General features: G+C 47.8%; 1 protein-coding gene across 4 annotated transcripts in view; it reads right to left on the reverse strand.

Moving 5' to 3' along the window:
- Nucleotides 1–15,757, reverse strand: part of CPA6 (carboxypeptidase A6) — a 186,391-nt gene that overhangs the window by 47,586 nt on the left and 123,048 nt on the right. Inside the window, exon 1 of one of the 4 annotated variants that reach the window (XM_083186228.1) lies at nt 2,555–2,669. The exons of the other annotated variants lie outside the window; for them this stretch is intronic. The gene's annotated coding sequence lies outside the window, so the exon portion shown is untranslated. Of the gene's footprint in view, nt 1–2,554; nt 2,670–15,757 lie in introns of those variants that run through there. 4 annotated transcript variants of the gene reach the window in all.

Genomic DNA, 15,757 nt, shown 5'->3' on the forward strand with positions numbered 1-15,757 from the left:
TGCGTGAGATGTTGCGTAGGTGAAAGCGGCAAGACTGTGAGAGAGCACGAATGTGGGGGGTGAAAGAGAGGGAGGAGTCAATGATGACACCGAGGCAGCGCGTTTGGTCGGTGGACGTGATCTCGGTTTCACCAATGCTGATGGAGATAGTGGGAGAAGAGGGGATGTTCGGGGGATGGAAGATTAGAAGTTCAGTTTTAGCCATGTTTAGTTTCAGGAAGCGTTGGGTCATCCAGGCTGAGATGGCCGTGAGGCATTCGGAGACCTTGGACAGGAGTGATGGGGATAAGTCGGGGGAGGAGAGATAGATTAGGGTATCATCAGCATAAAGGTGGTAATGGAAACCATAGGAGCTGATGAGGGTGCCCAGAGAGGTGGTGTAGAGGGAGAAGAGGAGAGGGCCAAGGACTGACCCTTGGGGAACACCGACTGGCTGGGGGGTAGTAGGAGAGGAGGAGCTTGGAGTGGAGACGGAGAAGGAGCGATCGGAGAGGTATGAGGTGAACCAGGAGAAGACCGTGCCAGTGATGCCAAAGGAGCGGAGGGTGTTGAGCAGGAGAGGGTGGTCAACAGTGTCAAAGGCAGCCGACTGATCAAGCTGTATGAGGATAGAGAAGAGGCCTTTGTATTTAGCCGATAGTAGATCGTTAGTGACTTTGGTCAGGGCAGTTTCAGTGGAATGTAAAGGGCGGAACCCGGATTGGAGGGGGTCTAGAATGGAGTTAGCAGTAAGGTGGCTTAGGAGACGATTATAGGTCAGACGTTCTAGGAGTTTGGAGGCAAAAGGGAGGAGGGAGATGGGCCTGTAGTTGGATGGAGAGTTAAGGTCCAGATTTGTTTTTTTGAGAATTGGGGAGACAAGAGCGTGTTTGAAGGAGGAAGGGAAGATCCCAGAGGATAGGGAAAGATTAAAGAGGTGAGCCAGGTGAGAGCAGACTGATGGACTGAGACGACGGATAATATTGGAGGGGATAGGATCGAGCGGGCAGGTGGAGGGAGAAGCGGATTGAAGGATAGAGTGGACTTCAGCAGCAGTGGTGGGGTAAAATGAGGACAGGGGTTGGAAGGAGGGGAGTGGAGATGTAGGAGGGGAGGAGGGAGAGGGTGAGGTCATGGCAGCAGTGATGGCAGTCCTGAGAGAGGAGATTTTGGTTGAAAAGTAGGTAGCAAAATCAGCGGCTACGATGGAGGATGGAAGAGCTGGAGGAGGGGGGGAGAGCAAGGAGTTGAAGGTGGCGAAGAGCCTGCGGGGATTGGATGATTGGGAAAGGATGAGGGACTTAAAGTAGGATTCCTTGGCCAGAGCAAGGGCAGAGCTGAAGGAGGAAAGAATGAATTTGAAATGGAGATAATTCGCAAGGGAGCGTGATTTCTTCCAGAAGCGCTCAGCAGTGCGAGAGCACTTTTTAAGGAATCGGGTGATAGGTGAGTGCCACGGTTGGGAGTTGGAGCATCGAAAGGGGATAGAGGAGGGAGGGCAGGCAGAGTCCAATGCCGAAGATAGGGTGTCATTATAGAGGGAGGCAGCGAGGTTCGGGCAGGACATGAGGGCGATTGGGGCGAGAAGAGGACACAGCGTGTTTGAGAAGGCAGCAAGATCAAGTGTGTTGACGTTATGCCGTGAGACAATGCGCTTGGGAGGGGGGGTGGGAGAGGGGGAAGCAGTGAGGGAGAAGGAGATGAGGTGATGGTCAGAAAGAGGAAAAGCTGAGATAGTGTAGTCAGTAAGGGAACAAGAGCGAGAGAAGACGAGATCGAGGGAGTGTCCTTGGATGTGGGTGGGAGAGGTGTGATGCATGCGTGTGATGTGTGTGACACAACCCTGGCGCACGCGCTGCTGGCGCACTCCTACACAGACACACATCCAGCAAGTGTTGCTAATTTATATAGCCAGCAATTGTGTTGATTTCATTAACGCCTTTTACAGCTGCACAATGTGACATAAAGGCTCCGACTCAGCCGCACAGTGTTATAGTTATTGGTACTGATAACCGCGACGCCATAAGACGCTGTTAATGCTGAACACAATCCTGCTACATACAACATGTAAAGAGATCATGTGTAACAAGGTGTAACATCCCCCTACTGTACAGTACTGATACCTGGGAGAAGCCCGGAGAGAGGAGTTCAAGCAGGGCTGGACAAAGCTTCATTTTGGGGGTGGGGCGAGGCTGGCGTCCCTTGGATGGGGGAAGGGGTTAAAATGACGCAAAATGCCGTGATTCCTGTCATTTTAGCCCCACCCCCTCTCCGCGGACCCGCAAAATTCTGACATTTTTACCGCAGGGAAGGGGGGAGCAGGGGCTGTTGCTACAATGCGGGAGACTTGCCCACCTTCCCGGGGGGCCGGGAGGGGGACCAGATTTGCGGGACCCGATTTGCGGGACCCTCCCGGCCATTCCGGGAGGGTAGGCAAGTATGACATTACTGTAGGTATAACATGTCACCCCAGAGGTCTGTGCCCTGTATAATAGATAACCATGGTCACATCTCCCCGGCCACTGTTACAGTGTTCCTCAATAACATACAGTGTCACACTCAGATCAGTCATTACTTTTTGCTGTCATTTCTGCCTATGTCTGGGTCTGTTGGAGGGGCCTGAGTCCTGCTCCCCCCTCCTCCGCTGCACGGAGAGTGGAAACCAACTGCCACTGCAACAGCCTCTCTCCCCAGATCAGCACACGCTGCTCAGTACTATGGGCCTAATTCAGGTTGGCTCACAAAAGCAGAATCTCTCTCTAATGGGAAAAACCATATGCACTGCAGGTGGGGCAGATGTAACATGTGCAGAGAGAATTACATTTGGGTGGGGTGTGTTCAATCTGAAATCTAAATTGCAGAGTAAAAATAAAGCAGCCAGTATTTACTCTGCACAGAAACAAAATATCTCACCCAAATCGACCTTTCTGGGCATGTTTCATCAGCCCCACCTGCAGTGTACATGGATTTGTCCATGAAAGGAGTTTGCTTTCCAAACCAACCTGAATCACCCCCTATGTACTGAGCTGGGGAGAGAGGCACAAATCTAACTCTCTCTGCACATATTACATCTGCCCCACATGCAGTGCAGCATGGTTTTGCCCATTTTGAGAACAAATTTGGGTACTTATGTAGTATCTGGGCACCCGATTTAGAAATCGGGTCGGATCGGGCACATCGTATCGCATCGCATGCGACCAAATCGGATGCGATGCGATGGACCCGATTTTTCCATAGGATTCAATGTTAAAATGGTCTTAATCCATTTTAACATAGAATTCAATGGGAAAAAGGGGTTCTGTTCCTTGCCCCACTATCCAAGTGGGCATGGAGTTGGATATAAACCTGTGGCGAGCGTAGCGAGCCACCGAGCCCGAAGCGTGGCGAGCGGACACAGAATACTTTTTTTAAAATCTGTGTCCCCTTGCGGAGCTCGCTTCGCTCGCCACGCTTCGGGCTCGGTGGCTCGCTACGCTTGCCACAGGTTTATATCCAACTCCATGCCCACTTGGATAGTGGGGCAAGGAACAGGACCCCTTTTTCCCATTGAATTCTATGTTAAAATGGACTCAGACCATTTTAACATTGAATCCTATGGAAAAATCGGGTCCATTGCATCGCATCGCATGGTCGCATGCGATGCGATGCGATGCGATTATCGCGTCGCATCGCGTTGATTGTATGCCTTAAGTTAAGGCATACAATCAAAAAATCGGGCGCCCAGATAGTACATAAGTACACAAATTTGTCCTGCAATTGGGTCTGAATTAGGCCCTGTATTTGTCCAATGAGTAGACAATCCTATCCAATGATCCAATACAAATCTGTTGGACAGGACAGGATCCCCAGCAGCCAATGGTACACATCGGTGTATGTACAGCATCACTGGTCTATCAGCAAGTGGAGAATAATGTGTATAACTGACCACGGTCCCACAGCCAGATACACCTCCAGGTATGGGGAAGAGGTGACAATGTGGCCGGTGTATAGATCTGGGGGTGTATGGCTCGGAATATCAGGGTATATGGGGGTAATATGGGGGTTTATAGTGGTTTATAGAGGTGTATGGCAGTATATAGGGGTGTATGGGGGTATATGGGATCTCCTGCCATAATATAACATTGCGTAGAACCACTTCCAGCCACTGTGACCACCAGGAGTTTAAAGAATGCAGGGAAGACCTCAGTAAGACACAGGCATGAAGTAGCCTAGTGTGTCATACTCTATGGGGGTTATTCAGGTTGATTCGCAAGGCTGCGTACACACACACCCGCGTCACTGCCTCATTACCATGAGAACGCCCAGCATTCTCATGGAAACACCCATGGAACGCTGGGCGTTCCCATATGGTAATGGGGCAGCCCGGCGCTCCCCGCCCATCTCCGCCCCCCCTCGCTGCCATGGGTGCGTGCACCTAGCGACCCGAAAGGTCGCCGTGGTGCACGCACCATGCGCCTGCACATGCGCAGAAACACGCCTGCGCATGCGCAGACGCACAACATCGGTACTGCGTGCGAATGCGCGCAGTACCGATGCAATCTGAATAAGGCCCAATGTGCTTTACACTGGCCACGTGCAGCGGATCCAGGTAATCATTCAGGGACAAAATAAAGATTATAGGTGCAAGGTGCAAAAAGCGCTATAACCTTATTCTGTTTATATCATGTCAATATTTCACCAGAAAATATACATTATAGTAGTGGTGTAAGTTCGTCACAGTTGCCCGGAGGCAAGATATATATTGGTGCCCCCACACATACACACACCCTTATATAATATGTGTCTGTTCTGAAATATATGTGTTTTATATACACACACACACATATACTGTATATATATATACACAGGGGCGGATTGGCCCACCAGGTAACCAGGCCATTTCCCGGTGGGCCGGCCCAAATCTTTTAAAAAAAGGTCCGGCAGCACTCGCCTCTGGGTGGGAAGCGAGCGCAGAACTTTGCCCAAATCAAACATGCCCCCTGGAGGGCTGCTGCGCATGCGCACACAGCACCTCCCAGACTCCCAGCTGCCTGATTCAAGATCCCCGCGGGAGTGGCATATACAGGGACACTGGATGCCGGAAGGAAGCCGCCTCAGATGAGCCGTTCCCCTAATCCTCCCCCCCGGCACGCATCACTATCGCCGGCAGCCCCCCCCCCTTCCCCCCCCCGGCGCTCATCCCCATCGCCGCTACCCCCGGCGCTCCTCACCATCGCCGCTATCCCCCGCTCCCGGGACGGTTTTGGGAGCCAATCCGCCCCTTCATATATATATATATAATAGATTCTTGCTAAGTAGCAAAGCTGCAAGCAGCAGAGTCACAGAGTAAGTGGGCCAGCAACACCAAATTAAATCATATATGGCTCCTTTAATGTAACATCAGCCAGAAGTATCCAACAAAAACATTCCCCTTGCTTGAATGGGGATAGTAAGTACAACAGTCAACGATACCGTTTCGGTGTCCACAACACCTTCATCCTGAACTACTCAACTAGTAAATGACACAGCCTGGCTATATATAGGGCGGCACAATCTAGCTCAACCCTAAACAACAGATCAAACACACCTGTAAGAAGTCATGAAACATTACCTGCAAGCCGCTCACGATTATCACTCTCTTTGCGGAAGTCCATATATGGATCTTCCGTTATTGCGCACAGGGATTGCTTCCCTGGGCGTATAAATCCTGTGACACGCAGCGTGATCTAGCGTGACACGCATCGCGTCATCACGTCCGTCAGGGTCCAGGAAGCAGACGGGGGCATGTACTACAGCTCCATACGTCTGACCCGCGGGGTGAGACGCATGACGCTGCCCACCAATGCGGAAGCGGCTGTAATCAGCGTGTATTACCTGTCAGCCGTATTATACACATGGGGCAATTTCTTTAAGAGAGATCTAACCAGATAACGGCCTGCAGAAAATGTGTTAATTAGAAAATAAAGTTACATGACAATACTGAAGAAATAATGCAAAAAAAATGAAAAATAGTGAAAAATAGTAAAAATAAGATAAAAATAAAAATATAAAAATGAAAATAATAATAAAAAAGAGACAATGGGTGATATTTAATAGGATGAGAGATTCAGAAAGTGAGAGATTTTTAAAGCGGCAATCATTTACACTGCAAAACCAGTTTGATTTTGCAGTGTAAATGATTGCCGCTTTAAAAAAACCTGGAGATTTCATACCAAATCTCTCACTTTCTGAATCTCTCATCCTATTAAATGTCACCCAATAACTCCAAAATTCTCTATAATGCAGATAAGGGTCAAAAAAGGCCAAAAAATGTCAAAATAAGAAAAAAATCAGTGAAGACAGAAAAAATGTGGTCAGAAAAAAATTGACTGATCCACTAGAGATGGGGAGATGTTGCAAAAATCAGACTATGGGGGCATAGGTATAAAAAAAAGCCTAAATAAATAGGGACATGGTGAATTCCTTATTCAAACCCAGTGGAGAGAGGGTCTTTAATTTGTATATCCAAAGGTTCTCTTTTTGTAGTAACAGTCTATGCCTGTCACCGCCTCTTCGTAATGGTGGTACGTGGTCCAGTGGGATAAACTTAAAGTCTTTCATTAGGTGTTTTTCCCTGGCAAAATGTCTTGCTACTGGAGGTGTATCTTTGTCCATTTTAAACAGTGCTTTCTTGATTGACGATCTGTGAAGCGCAATTCTTTCTTTAACCATACGAATAGGTTTTACAGATGTAAAGTTTTTTACAGGGGCAGAGTATAGCATAGATGACGTATTTGCTCTCACAATCAAGACGATGGTTAATTTTATATTGGACTTGCGTTTCAGGATGAATAAATGATTCACCCGTATGCAGATGGGCACAGTTTACGCACTTCATGCATCTAAATGCGCCATTCCGAAGTTGGAGCCAGCTGGAGCCCGGATTCTTTATAGGGCTGATGTCCGAGTACGTTACCCTATCTTTAATATTTTTGCTCCTTTTATAGCAAAATTGTGGCGGTTCCTGGCATGATGGGCCTAGAATGGGATCTGTGCTGATGATCTTCCAATTTTTTTGAGTGGCTTCCCGTATAATGGGTGAGAAAGTGGAAAAGGTGCTAGAAAAAGTAACTTTAGGTTGGTTTTCACTCTTCTTTTCCTGCGTCAACAGATCTTCACGACGGAGCTCCAAACATTTTTGGATAGCGGTTGTCACTTCATATTTCTCATAGCCACATTCAATAAATTTGGTGCCCATGGTGTGCAAAGCCTCACTTAACTCATCTTGCTCCGATGTTATTCGTACAACTCTTAGGAGCTGGGAGTATGGTAGCCCCTTCTTGAGGGGTTGGGGGTGAAAGCTTGAGGATAATAGCATGGTGTTTTTATCCGCGCTTTTACGAAAAAGTTTGGTGGTAAATCGTCCATTTTGTATACCGATGGTCACATCCAGAAAGTCAATGGATACAGGACTGCTGTTACAGGTGAACCTTATTAGTCCTGGTAAACTATTGAGGTGTTTGACGAAATTCTCCAATGTCTCCTGATCTCCAATCCAAACGAGGAATAAGTCGTCAATATATCGCATAAATAATGCGATATATGGTGAGAATACAGGATTGTTCATAATATGCTCAAGTTCATACCTGTGCATGTACAGGTTGGCATAGGCTGGGGCCATATTGTAGTAGAAGGCATTCATAAGTAGAAGGCATTATTGAACAAAAAATATTTTTTTTTGTAGAATTAACCACATCAGTTGTAGCAGGTACTCAACTGGGGGACCCTTGTAGTTAGAGTTGTTGGTGATCATCTCTCGAGTGGCAGCTATCCCTTGGTCATTCATTATGTTGGTATATAAGCTGCTCACGAGCGTCACTAGTAAGCAACCAGTGGGCGGTACTCCAAACTGTTTTAATTTGACAAGAAAGTCTGTGGTGTCTTTAATGTAGTAAGGCATAGCCCACTTACTCTGTGACTCTGCTGCTTGCAGCTTTGCTACTTAGCAAGAATCTATTGTTTATTTTTTGACCGGCACCCTGCATTTTCTTATACATCAATGAGTGCGATTTTTCAAGACTTTCTATATAGAGAGAGAGAGAGAGAGAGAGAGAGAGAGAGAGAGAGAGAGTGAGAGAACACCTATATATTTCAGAACTCAACTACAGAAGGGATATGGATGGCTTTCAATTAACTAATTTAAACTAGCAGGGGAGGAGAGGTGCCCCCTTGGGAGCAGGAGCCCGGCAGCAGATGACTCCATTGCCTCCCAGACTTCTGCCCAGGCTGAGATGGCCGTGAGGCATTCGGAGACCTTGGACAGGAGTGATGGGGATAAGTCGGGGGAGGAGAGATAGATTAGGGTATCATCAGCATAAAGGTGGTAATGGAAACCATAGGAGCTGATGAGGGTGCCCAGAGAGGTGGTGTAGAGGGAGAAGAGGAGAGGGCCAAGGACTGACCCTTGGGGAACACCGACTGGCTGGGGGGTAGTAGGAGAGGAGGAGCTTGGAGTGGAGACGGAGAAGGAGCGATCGGAGAGGTATGAGGTGAACCAGGAGAAGACCGTGCCAGTGATGCCAAAGGAGCGGAGGGTGTTGAGCAGGAGAGGGTGGTCAACAGTGTCAAAGGCAGCCGACTGATCAAGCTGTATGAGGATAGAGAAGAGGCCTTTGGATTTAGCCGATAGTAGATCGTTAGTGACTTTGGTCAGGGCAGTTTCAGTGGAATGTAAAGGGCGGAACCCAGATTGGAGGGGGTCTAGAATGGAGTTAGCAGTAAGGTGGCTTAGGAGACGATTATAGGTCAGACGTTCTAGGAGTTTGGAGGCAAAAGGGAGGAGGGAGATGGGCCTGTAGTTGGATGGAGAGTTAAGGTCCAGATTTGTTTTTTTGAGAATTGGGGAGACAAGAGCGTGTTTGAAGGAGGAAGGGAAGATCCCAAATCGGATGCGATGCGATGGACCCGATTTTTCCATAGGATTCAATGTTAAAATGGTCTTAATCCATTTTAACATAGAATTCAATGGGAAAAAGGGGTTCTGTTCCTTGCCCCACTATCCAAGTGGGCATGGAGTTGGATATAAACCTGTGGCGAGCGTAGCGAGCCACCGAGCCCGAAGCGTGGCGAGCGGACACAGAATACTTTTTTTAAAATCTGTGTCCCCTTGCGGAGCTCGCTTCGCTCGCCACGCTTCGGGCTTAAGTTAAGGCATACAATCAAAAAATCGGGCGCCCAGATAGTACATAAGTACACAAATTTGTCCTGCAATTGGGTCTGAATTAGGCCCTGTATTTGTCCAATGAGTAGACAATCCTATCCAATGATCCAATACAAATCTGTTGGACAGGACAGGATCCCCAGCAGCCAATGGTACACATCGGTGTATGTACAGCATCACTGGTCTATCAGCAAGTGGAGAATAATGTGTATAACTGACCACGGTCCCACAGCCAGATACACCTCCAGGTATGGGGAAGAGGTGACAATGTGGCCGGTGTATAGATCTGGGGGTGTATGGCTCGGAATATCAGGGTATATGGGGGTAATATGGGGGTTTATAGTGGTTTATAGAGGTGTATGGCAGTATATAGGGGTGTATGGGGGTATATGGGATCTCCTGCCATAATATAACATTGCGTAGAACCACTTCCAGCCACTGTGACCACCAGGAGTTTAAAGAATGCAGGGAAGACCTCAGTAAGACACAGGCATGAAGTAGCCTAGTGTGTCATACTCTATGGGGGTTATTCAGGTTGATTCGCAAGGCTGCGTACACACACACACGCGTCACTGCCTCATTACCATGAGAACGCCCAGCATTCTCATGGAAACACCCATGGAACGCTGGGCGTTCCCATATGGTAATGGGGCAGCCCGGCGCTCCCCGCCCATCTCCGCCCCCCCTCGCTGCCATGGGTGCGTGCACCTAGCGACCCGAAAGGTCGCCGTGGTGCACGCACCATGCGCCTGCACATGCGCAGAAACACGCCTGCGCATGCGCAGACGCACAACATCGGTACTGCGTGCGAATGCGCGCAGTACCGATGCAATCTGAATAAGGCCCAATGTGCTTTACACTGGCCACGTGCAGCGGATCCAGGTAATCATTCAGGGACAAAATAAAGATTATAGGTGCAAGGTGCAAAAAGCGCTATAACCTTATTCTGTTTATATCATGTCAATATTTCACCAGAAAATATACATTATAGTAGTGGTGTAAGTTCGTCACAGTTGCCCGGAGGCAAGATATATATTGGTGCCCCCACACATACACACACCCTTATATAATATGTGTCTGTTCTGAAATATATGTGTTTTATATACACACACACACATATACTGTATATATATATACACAGGGGCGGATTGGCCCACCAGGTAACCAGGCCATTTCCCGGTGGGCCAGCCCAAATCTTTTAAAAAAAGGTCCGGCAGCACTCGCCTCTGGGTGGGAAGCGAGCGCAGAACTTTGCCCAAATCAAACATGCCCCCTGGAGGGCTGCTGCGCATGCGCACACAGCACCTCCCAGACTCCCAGCTGCCTGATTCAAGATCCCCGCGGGAGTGGCATATACAGGGACACTGGATGCCGGAAGGAAGCCGCCTCAGATGAGCCGTTCCCCTAATCCTCCCCCCCGGCACGCATCACTATCGCCGGCAGCCCCCCCCTTCCCCCCCCCGGCGCTCATCCCCATCGCCGCTACCCCCGGCGCTCCTCACCATCGCCGCTATCCCCCGCTCCCGGGACGGTTTTGGGAGCCAATCCGCCCCTTCATATATATATATATAATAGATTCTTGCTAAGTAGCAAAGCTGCAAGCAGCAGAGTCACAGAGTAAGTGGGCCAGCAACACCAAATTAAATCATATATGGCTCCTTTAATGTAACATCAGCCAGAAGTATCCAACAAAAACATTCCCCTTGCTTGAATGGGGATAGTAAGTACAACAGTCAACGATACCGTTTCGGTGTCCACAACACCTTCATCCTGAACTACTCAACTAGTAAATGACACAGCCTGGCTATATATAGGGCGGCACAATCTAGCTCAACCCTAAACAACAGATCAAACACACCTGTAAGAAGTCATGAAACATTACCTGCAAGCCGCTCACGATTATCACTCTCTTTGCGGAAGTCCATATATGGATCTTCCGTTATTGCGCACAGGGATTGCTTCCCTGGGCGTATAAATCCTGTGACACGCAGCGTGATCTAGCGTGACACGCATCGCGTCATCACGTCCGTCAGGGTCCAGGAAGCAGACGGGGGCATGTACTACAGCTCCATACGTCTGACCCGCGGGGTGAGACGCATGACGCTGCCCACCAATGCGGAAGCGGCTGTAATCAGCGTGTATTACCTGTCAGCCGTATTATACACATGGGGCAATTTCTTTAAGAGAGATCTAACCAGATAACGGCCTGCAGAAAATGTGTTAATTAGAAAATAAAGTTACATGACAATACTGAAGAAATAATGCAAAAAAAATGAAAAATAGTGAAAAATAGTAAAAATAAGATAAAAATAAAAATATAAAAATGAAAATAATAATAAAAAAGAGACAATGGGTGATATTTAATAGGATGAGAGATTCAGAAAGTGAGAGATTTTTAAAGCGGCAATCATTTACACTGCAAAACCAGTTTGATTTTGCAGTGTAAATGATTGCCGCTTTAAAAAAACCTGGAGATTTCATACCAAATCTCTCACTTTCTGAATCTCTCATCCTATTAAATGTCACCCAATAACTCCAAAATTCTCTATAATGCAGATAAGGGTCAAAAAAGGCCAAAAAATGTCAAAATAAGAAAAAAATCAGTGAAGACAGAAAAAATGTGGTCAGAAAAAAATTGACTGATCCACTAGAGATGGGGGGATGTTGCAAAAATCAGACTATGGGGGCATAGGTATAAAAAAAAGCCTAAATAAATAGGGACATGGTGAATTCCTTATTCAAACCCAGTGGAGAGAGGGTCTTTAATTTGATCCAAAGGTTCTCTTTTTGTAGTAACAGTCTATGCCTGTCACCGCCTCTTCGTAATGGTGGTACGTGGTCCAGTGGGATAAACTTAAAGTCTTTCATTAGGTGTTTTTCCCTGGCAAAATGTCTTGCTACTGGAGGTGTATCTTTGTCCACTTTAAACAGTGCTTTCTTGATTGACGATCTGTGAAGCGCAATTCTTTCTTTAACCATACGAATAGGTTTTACAGATGTAAAGTTTTTTACAGGGGCAGAGTATAGCATAGATGACGTATTTGCTCTCACAATCAAGACGATGGTTAATTTTATATTGGACTTGCGTTTCAGGATGAATAAATGATTCACCCGTATGCAGATGGGCACAGTTTACGCACTTCATGCATCTAAATGCGCCATTCCGAAGTTGGAGCCAGCTGGAGCCCGGATTCTTTATAGGGCTGATGTCCGAGTACGTTACCCTATCTTTAATATTTTTGCTCCTTTTATAGCAAAATTGTGGCGGTTCCTGGCATGATGGGCCTAGAATGGGATCTGTGCTGATGATCTTCCAATTTTTTTGAGTGGCTTCCCGTATAATGGGTGAGAAAGTGGAAAAGGTGCTAGAAAAAGTAACTTTAGGTTGGTTTTCACTCTTCTTTTCCTGCGTCAGCAGATCTTCACGACGGAGCTCCAAACATTTTTGGATAGCGGTTGTCACTTCATATTTCTCATAGCCACATTCAATAAATTTGGTGCCCATGGTGTGCAAAGCCTCACTTAACTCATCTTGCTCCGATGTTATTCGTACAACTCTTAGGAGCTGGGAGTATGGTAGCCCCTTCTTGAGGGGTTGGGGGTGAAAGCTTGAGGATAATAGCATGGTGTTTTTATCCGCGCTTTTACGAAAAAGTTTGGTGGTAAATCGTCCATTTTGTATACCGATGGTCACATCCAGAAAGTCAATGGATACAGGACTGCTGTTACAGGTGAACCTTATTAGTCCTGGTAAACTATTGAGGTGTTTGACGAAATTCTCCAATGTCTCCTGATCTCCAATCCAAACGAGGAATAAGTCGTCAATATATCGCATAAATAATGCGATATATGGTGAGAATACAGGATTGTTCATAATATGCTCAAGTTCATACCTGTGCATGTACAGGTTGGCATAGGCTGGGGCCATATTGTAGTAGAAGGCATTCATAAGTAGAAGGCATTATTGAACAAAAAATATTTTTTTTTGTAGAATTAACCACATCAGTTGTAGCAGGTACTCAACTGGGGGACCCTTGTAGTTAGAGTTGTTGGTGATCATCTCTCGAGTGGCAGCTATCCCTTGGTCATTCATTATGTTGGTATATAAGCTGCTCACGAGCGTCACTAGTAAGCAACCAGTGGGCGGTACTCCAAACTGTTTTAATTTGACAAGAAAGTCTGTGGTGTCTTTAATGTAGTAAGGCATAGCCCACTTACTCTGTGACTCTGCTGCTTGCAGCTTTGCTACTTAGCAAGAATCTATTGTTTATTTTTTGACCGGCACCCTGCATTTTCTTATACATCAATGAGTGCGATTTTTCAAGACTTTCTATATAGAGAGAGAGAGAGAGAGAGAGAGAGAGAGAGAGAGAGAGAGAGAGAGAGAGAGTGAGAGAACACCTATATATTTCAGAACTCAACTACAGAAGGGATATGGATGGCTTTCAATTAACTAATTTAAACTAGCAGGGGAGGAGAGGTGCCCCCTTGGGAGCAGGAGCCCGGCAGCAGATGACTCCATTGCCTCCCAGACTTCTGCCCCTGCATTATAGTATTCAAAAGGAGAACACACTGCAATGTAATAAAAGTGGCTGCAAAAGTTCTCAGATTGCTGAGAGCCGGTGACTAATGAACAAAATAAAGATGGATTTAAATAAATGAGTTCCTTCATGTTACATGTGAGGAAATGACACAAACACACACACACACGTGTACACATCCCTGTATATCTCACATAACAGCTGCGCTATCACCAAGGGTAACATACCAACTCTCAGGCAGCAATAAAGGACAATGTTACTTTCCCTTCAATGTCACCAACATAGATAGAAGCGCACAGATCCCTCCACCAGTAACTTTTCCCTTCTGTACCTGCTCCTCATGGGCCTGATTCAGACCTGATTGCACATGTGATTAGTAAGCCGCCACCCCCCACAGTGTAATCCCGCCCTTCACAAACCTGCAAATAGGTAGCGAAGATGTCGCAGACCAGCAAAAAGCTGCAGATCCATTTGCAGCTCACTCACCGTGGAAAGATCTCACCGCTGTGTGCAGGCTGTGCGTAGCCCTGGACTTACCCACTGGCCAGTGGCGGATTCAGGGGGGGGGGGGGGCACCTGGGCACGTGCCCCCCTCTGTCATGTAATTTCATGGCTGTTCATGTTCTTTGAGGGCAGATTACTCTGGAACCAAACGTTTCAGTTTTACTGGACCAAAATCATTCAAAGCCCACTCAAAAGTTCTTCAATATGATACTTGTCTCATGTAAATGGGTCAGCTGCTTCCGAAGATATAGCCGGTTAAATGAGATAACTGGTTAAAGGGGAGGGGGGGGGGAGAGGTGGTTTTCTCTCCCCCTCACCATAGGCGTGCGCACAGGGGGTGCCGGGGGTGCACAGGCACCTCCGCACAATATCAGCACTTCCTAATAACCGGCAGTGGCAGTGCCCCCTCCCCCGGCCGCCTAGCAGTACCTGCGCTGGGCTGAGCTCCTTCAGCAGTCAGCAGGACCTCTCCCCCCCTCCCCTTTAACCGTGATTGGGCCACGCACCTGCCTTTTCCTGTGCCCAGGTGAACTAGTGCAGCTGCAGTAGTAGTGAAGTAGTGCAGCTGCAGGCCACCTAGCAGTACCTGCGCTGGGCTGGCCTGGGCTCCTTCAGCAGTCAGCAGGACTCGAGGTTTCAAAAGCGGGCGTGGCCACGGGGGGTCCGTTATTAGGCCACGCCCCTTCCTTTTCCTGTGCCCGGGTGAACTAGTGCAGCTGCAGTAGCCCTGTAGCCTACTGTTCTGTACAACACTTTTATTGGTAAGCTGCTCAATCAGAGGTCTGTCATTCAGGTGCCAACAGGGAGGGGTAAATCTGGTTAGGCTCACAGGATTGCTCCTGGCTGAAACCTGAAGGTAATGTATGCAGAGATTGAGGAGTGTGCCATTTATTGTGAGGGAGTGGGCTGTGTGTGAGAATGTAGTGAGGGGAACAGGGGGCCTGATTCAGGATCACTCACTAAGCATCAATCTTTTGCTGCCTAGCAAGCGGAACACCGCCCACGAATAACTGGGAAAACTGTACTGTCCCTGCTGTATTGTTACCTGCCTGGCTGATGCTTTGACCAGTGGCATACCTCCCAACTGTTACGATTCCGTCGGGACAGTCCCGATTTTCGGGTCCTGTCCCGATGTCCCACCCGCGGCAGGCATTGTCCCGCTGCGGGGGGTGGCAGTTGGGAGACCCCCCAATCTAGTAGAATAGACGCTGTGCGCATGCGCACAGCGTCTATTCTCGTATGAAAATGAGGTCACGGCTAATTAGCATAAGCTGCGCCCTCATTTGCATACGCCCCGCCCCTTTTTCGGACGGAAGTTGGGAGGTATGCAGTGGTGCTGCTGATGGCTGCCTAGGCGCTGTACAGCTCGGCGGGTATTTGTTCCCTGTGTGATAACTGTGCTGTCTCTGCCTATATTGTTAACCACCCGGGGGTCCAGTGGTGCGGCTGATGGCTGAAAAAGGCACTGTGCAGCTCAGTGAATATATGTTCCCTGTGTCTATATCACCCAGGGTACATCTAGTGTATACATATAATACATACATTAGTCACTATG

Source organism: Crinia signifera, chromosome 5 (assembly GCF_055691185.1).
Source record: "Crinia signifera chromosome 5, ASM5569118v1, whole genome shotgun sequence".
In the NCBI taxonomy this organism is placed as follows: Eukaryota; Metazoa; Chordata; class Amphibia; order Anura; family Myobatrachidae; genus Crinia; species Crinia signifera.